Below are 7,891 nucleotides of genomic sequence, written 5' to 3' on the forward strand. Positions count from 1 at the left end.
GCAGGGCCACCTAGTATGCGAGGTTATCCTAAGCCTTGCTCTTTCCATCTATCCCCACTGCAGAGGTGGGACAAGGGAGGGGTCTCCTTCAGAAACACAACTGCTTCCTGGCTTGGTTGGAATCCAGGAGGCCTGGGTGGGGTCTGAAACAGGTGATTAGGCTTTGTATGTAGGACTCCAGAGGGCAGAATAGGGACCAGGGTGTGAACCACTGTTGGGTGGAGATGGGGACAGATTTTGGCTTGGCGCAAGGAACTACCTGAAAATGAGAGCTCTCCAAGAATGGCCTTGAGGCCTCTGGAATCCTACTTGGATAAGGGTTGGATGGCAGGATCCATACATATTGCATCGTATCCATGAAAAGGCTGCTCCCTGGGCTTGCGCGGTGGACAGCCTGTGGGGCCGTATACTGTGGCCCTGGGTGACATGAACTTGAAGTTCCTTTTCCTTTGAGAGTCTCTGCTAATGATATCCTGGTGCTTGAGTTGGGCTGGTATCAAAGGGAGGGCAGGCAGAGGACTGGGCACTGGATGTGATGCCTGGACTGAGCATTCCCACAGGGTAGGGCTGAGTCTCAAAGGAGGCTGCTTCCTCTCCCTGGGGCTAATCAGAAGGGAACAGAGTTGCTAGGGGAGAATTATTGATCACTAACTGAGTACCAGGCACCGTGGGAGGCAAAAAAAAAAAAAACACCAAAAAACAAAAACCCTATATAATTCATGTTCCTGTTCTCAGGGACCTGATGGTCTGTATAAGACCACAGGTGGCCAGATGGTACACAATGCAATATGGAAGCACGTGAGGGTGGAAGTCATGCAGGGCTGCCAGGTACACTTGTTCAGGTTGGGCACTACACAATGCTAGGGACGCCACTCTACAGATGTCTTTTGCAACCGTACATGAGGCCTTGAAGTCAAAGGAAGACGTTAGCTTTTTACACATTTGCCTGACGCCAAAGGGTGAGGAGGAATTGACCAATATCTGTTAAAGATCAGGGTCTGGGCATGTGTCTGTTGATCCGATTGTGCACATCCAAAGAGAAGAGTTCCCATGAACACATTTGTAACCTGGATTCTAAACCATGTAGTCTCTATCAACTCTTTCCCCTCACCTCTTCTCAGAAACCCAAAATCCTTCCACCTCCTACTGTGAGCTTTTCCCTTTGAGAAAACACAGTTTCTTGCCCTGGCTGCCCCTCCTCCCACTCCTTCCCATTCCCTCTGTTCCTAGCAATGTGCCTTTGCAGAGAATGGAAAAATCTGTTCCAGGAACCTGACACCCTCCATTCTTTTCCCCATATCCCCTCTGAATCTACTCTAATTTAATACAATTTTGGAGACAGGAAGATCTTTTTGTGTTATGTTAATGATACCTGAGAGTTGTTGAGCACATGCTGTGTGATGGATGCTGTGATTTAAATTACATTTGTTTTTAACTTTTATTTTAGATTTAGGGGTACATGTACAGGTTTGTTATTACAGACAAACTTGTGTTATGTGGGTTTGGTGCACGGACCACTTTGTCACCCAGGTACTAAACGTAGTACCTGATAGTTCTGATAGTTATTTTTCCTGATTCTCTCTCTTCTTCCACCCTCCTCCCTCAAATAGGCCCCTGTGTCTGTTGTTCCCCTCTTTGTGCCCATTAGTTCTCATTATTTAACTCCCACTTATCAGTGGGAACATGCAGTATTTGGTTTTCTGTTCCTGCATTAGTTTGCTAAGAATATTGGCCTCCAGCTCCATCTGTGTTCCTGCAGAGAACATGATCTCATTCTTTTTTACGGCTGTATAGATTCCATGGTGTATAAGTACCACATTTTCTTTATCCAGTCTACTGTTGATGGGCATTTAGGTTGATTCTATGTCTTTGCTATTGTGAATAGTGCTGCAATGAACACACGTGTGCATTATGGTAGAATGACTTATATTCCTTTGGGTATATACCCAGTAATGAGATTGCTAAGTTGAATGGTAGTTCTGTTTTTAGTTCTTTGAGAAATTACCACACTATTTTCCACAACAGTTTAACTAATTTACCTTCCCACCAGCAGTGTATAAGTGTTCCCTTTACCTTGAATGTAAATAGGCTAAATGCCCCAAATAAAAGGCACAGAGTGGCAAGCTGGATAAAGAAGCAAGGCCGAATAGCATGCTGTCTTCAAGAGACCCATTTAACATGCAATGACACCCATAGGCTTAAAATAAAGGGATGGAGAAAAATCTACCAAGCAAATGGAAATCAGAAAAAAGCAGGGGTTGCAATCCTAATTTTAGACAAAGCAGACTGTAAGCCAACAAAGATGAGAAAAGACAAAGAAGGGCATTACATCATGGTGAAGGGTTCAAATCAACAAAAGGCCTAACTGTCCTAAATATAGATGCACCAAACACAGGAGTACCCAGATTCATAAAGCGAGTTCTTTTTAAAAAATAAATAATAGAAATTTATTTTTTATAATTCTGGAGGCTGGAAAGTCTAAGATCAAGGTGCTGGCAGATTCAGTGTCTGATGAGGGTTGCTGTCTGCAGATGATGCCTTGTTGCTGCATCCTCCAGAGGGGATGAATGCATAAAGCGAGTTCTGAGAGACCCATGAAGAGACTTAGACTCCCACACAATGACAGAGGGAGACTTCAACACCCCACTGACAGTATTAGACAGATCATCAAGGCAAGACGAATCATCAAAGCAAAGATACTCAGGACCTGAACTCAATACTTGACTGAATGGACCTAGTAGACATCTATAGAACTCTCTACCCCAAAACAACAGAATATACATTCTTCTCATCGCCACATGGCACATTCACTAAAATCAACCAAAGAATTGGACATAAAGCAATTCATAGCCAATGCAAAAAAAAAAAAAAAAAATTATACCAATCACACCCTTGGACAACAACGCAATAAAAATAGAATTGAGTACAAAGAAAATTGCTCAAAACCATACATTTACATGGAAATTAACCTCCTCCTGAATGACTTTTGGGCAAATAATTAAATTAAGAGAGAAATCAATAAGTTATTTGAAACTAACGAGAACAAAGATACAACATACCAGAATCTCTGGGACACAGCTAAGGCAGTGTTAAGAGGGAAATGTATAGCACTAAATGCCCACGTTTTTTATTTAGTCTTCACAATAGCCTTATGAGATAAGATGCTATTGCTATCCTTATTTTATAGGTTAGGAAAAGGCTTAGAGTGGTTAAATAATCTGCCCAATTCGCATGGCTAGTGAGTGGTACAATTGGTATTCACGCCCAGCCTGGTTCCGGGCCCCAGCTGCTCTTCTGACATGCTCCTCCTTTTGCCTCATCCTGTCTCCAGAGTTAACCTGCTTTTTGAGACCTGAAATCTTTGACTGGAAAAGCTCCTGTGATTGCATATTTTTTCCAAACTGGCCTAGACTTGTTCTTTCACAGGCTGGATGTACCAAGCAACACAACAAACACAACATCCAAACAATCATGGGGGTAGTGGTGGCTGAATAAATTTACTTAAGGGACATTTTAATTTCACCTCTGGCAAAAGTCAGCTATTTTCCCAGATTCTGAAGTGGCATAAAAAGCCTTCAATCAGCCATTGCTCTTGACACAGAATTCTACTTGTAGAAAATTATCCTATAGAAATTATTGCTTGAGGATCTACCTGAAGAGATTTTCACTGCAGCATTGCTTTGTAATAGTGAATTGTTGGAAATAACCTAAATATCTATTAGTAGGTGATTGGTTATGGCCCATTTAAAAGAATGTAGCCATTAAAAAATATGGTAGTGACTTATGGTATAAATGTGGCTGTAGAGGCTGGACATGGTGGCTCATGCCTGTAATCCCAGCACTTTGGGAGGCTGAGGCAGGAGGATTGCTTGAGTCCAGGAGTTCCAGACCAGCCTGGGCAACAAAATAAGTCCTAGTCTCTACACAGAATAAAAAATTAGCCAGTTGTGGTGGCATGCACCTATATCCCCAGCTACTTAAAAGGCTGAGGCAAGAGGATCGCTTGAGCCCAGGAGTTTGAGAGGTCAGGGCTGCAATGAGCTATGATTGCGCCACTGCACTCTAGGCTGGGCGACAGAGTGAACCTTGAGGCTAAAAAGAAAAAAAGCGCTGGATGCCTGGGCTCAGGGGCTCATGCCTGTAATTCCAGCATTTTGAGAGGCTGAGGTGGGAGGACCACACAAGCTCAGGAGTTTGAAACGAGCCTGGGCAACATAGTGAGGGCTTGTCCCTACAAAAAATAATTTTAAAAATTAGTTGTGTGTGGTGGCGCATGCTTGTAGTCCTAGCTACTTGGGAGGCTGAGGTGGGAGGATTGCTTGAGCCCGAGAGATGGAGGCTGCAGTGAGCTGTGATTGCACCACTGCATCCAGCCTGGGTGATGGAGCAAGACCCTGTCTAAAACAAACAAACCAGAAAGAAAGAAGGAGGCTATTTCTCCCTTCCTTTTCTAGAAATCATTCAAAAGCAACAAGGAAAATGGGGAAAAACTCCACAGACAATAATTTTTTGGTGAAACTAGGGGACACATATCATTTGCAGACTCCAGAATGCGTGAAAAGGCTGCCAGTGTCACCATTAGGCAGCACTCACTAGGGAGAAAGAGAATGCAGAGCGGGTGGATGTCAGGAAGCTCTAGGAATATGTACACCTCCTGCAGGTGGAGGATGCAACCTCAAGTGCAAAAGAGACCTCCTTCCTTTGTAACAACAGCTATGGGAACTGGGTGAGCAAGGCTGACAGCAGAAGCCATCTTATACCCCACTCAGGTTCATACAGCCCATAGAAGTGGACATTTTAGCTATCCATTGCTGTATAACAAACCACCCCCAAACTCAGTGATTTTAAACACCTATTTGTTATTCTCTTTCACAGTTCTGGGATATGACAGGTTTAGCTGATGGCTTTTGCTTGGGGTCCTCATATGGTTGCTGAGGATGAGTCATCTGCATCGTGATCTCAGAGTAGTCAGACTTCTTATCTGGTAGCTGATGGCCCCAGAGCAATTGCTCCACGAGGCTTAAGTCAAAGCTACAAGGCATCTTATGACCTAGTATGGAATCCCTACAATGTCACTTTCAGCACATTATATTTTGTCAAGCAGTTTACTAAGAGTGTCCCAGATTTGAGGGATGGGAGAAATGGACTCCACCTCTAAATGGGGAGAGTAGCAAAGAATTTCGACCATCATTACATGTCCACATGGGGCTATACAAAAAATCAAATGGATGAGCAGTAGTTGTATGAAGCAGTCTGTGTCTATGGCTGATGGTGGTGGAGGGAAGCCAGCTATCCTAAAAGGATACCTTGCCCCGCCCCCCAACAGTGCCTCATGCAAATAACCTGCCCACTCAGTAATGAGTGACAGCATCAAATTAAATCCACTATAAGGTGAAGGAGGAAAAAGAGTGTCAAACATTTCCAACAATTGAAGAATACTTACCAGAAAAACATTGACATAGAGCAGCTGAAAAAAGCATTAGGCAATTTAATTTTAAGAAGTGAATGCAGTAATTGCTTCTATGAAGAAAGACCACAAAACAGAAATACATTAACAGATTTTTTTTAATTACCATTTTGCAACCCCTAATATAGCAATTGGTTTAGGTAGGGATCATCAATAGATGTGAAAACCTTCAGTAAAAGGCAATTGGGGAATAGTATATTCATGGTGATAAAGTATCACCACATGGAGTAATTATAGAGGGAAGATATGTACCTTTTACATTGGAGAAACCTAGCAGTTACCCATTTTTTTTTTGAGACGGAGTCTCACTCTGTCACCCAGGCTGGAGTGCAGTGGCGCGATCTCGGCTCACTGCAAGCTCCGCCTCCCGGGTTCACGCCATTCTCCTGCCTCAGCCTCTCCGAGTAACTGGGACTACAGGCGTCCGCCACCATGCCCGGCTAATTTTTTGTATTTTTTTTTAAGTAGAGACGGGGTTTCACCATGGTCTCGATCTCCTGACCTCGTGATCTGCCCTCCTTGGCCTCCCAAAGTCTAGGATTACAAGCGTGAGCCACTGCACCCAGCCTACCCATTTTAACCAAGTGGTCAAACTTGGAATTACTGATATCAAGACAGCCTAAACTGATGTGCCTTCTGATGGAATGCAATATGAAATTCACAACATCATTATAGACAAAATGTTTAATCTGAATTTTATCAAGTCTTTGGACCTAGCTGGCAATTTACCAGAAATACAAATGCTAGATAAACAAATGAAATATAAAGAAACAACCTGACAAATCTAGTCTATGGGATATTTTATAAAACAAGTGGCATGCATTTTCTCTTTTTTTTTTTTTTTTCACATGTAGGGAGGACACAAGTTTTGTGCCCATTGTCACAATGACCCCAGATTCCTGTTTGGTGTATTGTAAACAGAGGAGCCACTCTTCAACCCCCCTGCCCTAAGCAAACCCTGGCATATACTCTTAAAGAAGTAAATGTCATAACCAAAGTTGGAGATCTAGTCTAGATTAAAAGAGAATAAAGGCTGGGCGCAGTGGCTTATGCCTATAATCCCAGCACTTTGGGAGGCCGAGGCTGATGGATCATGAGGTCAAGAGATCAAGGCCATCCTGGCCAACATAGTGAAACCCCATCTCTACTAAAGATACAAAAATTAGCTGGCATGCGCCTGTAGTCCCAGCTACTTGGGAGGCTGAGGCAGGAAAATTGCTTGAACTCGGGAGGTGGAGGTTGAAGTGAGCTGAGATCTCTTCACTGCACTCCAGCCTGGCGACAGAGCAAGACTCCATCTCCAAAAAAAGAGAGAGAATAAAGAGACATAACAAGCAAATGCAATATATAATTGGATACTGGGTTGGAATAGTATTTAAAAACATTTTTGGAGGTAATTGGGGGAAATCTGAGTATAGATTATATATTAGATGATATTATAAAGTTATTGTTAAATTAGTATTATGGTTGCTATGGTCTGACTGCTTGTGCCCCCCTAAGATTCATATGTTGAAACCTAATCACCAATGTGATGGCAGGTGGGGTGGTTGGGAGGTGATTAGGATGGGGACAGAGCTCTCATGAATGGGTTTTGTGGCCTTATAAAAAAGGACCCATAGAGCTGCCTTGCCCCCTCCACCATCTAAGGGCACAGCAAGAAGGTACCATCTGTGAACCAGAAAGTAGGCCTTTGCCAGACACTGAACCTGTGGGTGTCTTGATTTTGGACTTCCCCGCCTCTGGAACTGTGAGAAATAATTTTCTGTTGTTTACAAGCTACCCTGTCTATGGTAATTTATTCTAGCAACTCAGATGGTCTAAGATAGGGGTTATATAGTGGAATGTTTTTATTTTAGGAGATGCAGACTAAAGTTTTTATGGTTGAAGTGTTCTGATGTCTATAATCTATTTAAAAATGATTTGGAAAAAATGCATATATGTATTGTTTGTGAGTATAGAGACAGTGAAAGCACATATAGCAAAATAATAATAATTGGCGAATCTATGTGAAGTATATGATATATGACTGCTCATTGTATTATTCTTTCAACATGTCTGTAGCTCTGCAGTTTTTCAAAATGAAAAGTTGAAGGGAAAAAGAACATAGGGATGCGATTGTGAGATAACAGAATGAGATGAAGCATGGGTGGGCAGAACTCAGATCAAAGTATCAGAGAAATAAGGATGAAATGGAAGGGGTACAAATAATAGGCAATTAAACCACAGCAAGGGACAAAAATATAATTTTCTGAAATAGGCATTAATTTAATTATGTATCAGAGAAAATTAATGCGGGAGAGCCAACCTAGAGATGTGTCCTAGTAAAGTTATTAAACTTCAAAGATAACTAAGCAAAATGATCAAGTCACTGAGGGGTGGGGGAAGCAGGCTTGTTTCAGAGTTCCATGCAGCAACATTCAATGT

General features: G+C 42.5%; 1 non-coding gene across 1 annotated transcript; it reads right to left on the reverse strand.

The window, feature by feature from the left end:
* Nucleotides 1-6,298: 6,298 nt before the first annotated feature.
* Nucleotides 6,299-6,427, reverse strand: LOC115836067. Its single transcript, XR_004031070.1, has one exon. It is a non-coding gene; the product is annotated as a small nucleolar RNA SNORA11 (small nucleolar RNA).
* Nucleotides 6,428-7,891: the final 1,464 nt, after the last annotated feature.

The sequence above is a fragment of the Nomascus leucogenys genome, chromosome 1a (assembly GCF_006542625.1).
Source record: "Nomascus leucogenys isolate Asia chromosome 1a, Asia_NLE_v1, whole genome shotgun sequence".
NCBI lineage: Eukaryota > Metazoa > Chordata > Mammalia > Primates > Hylobatidae > Nomascus > Nomascus leucogenys.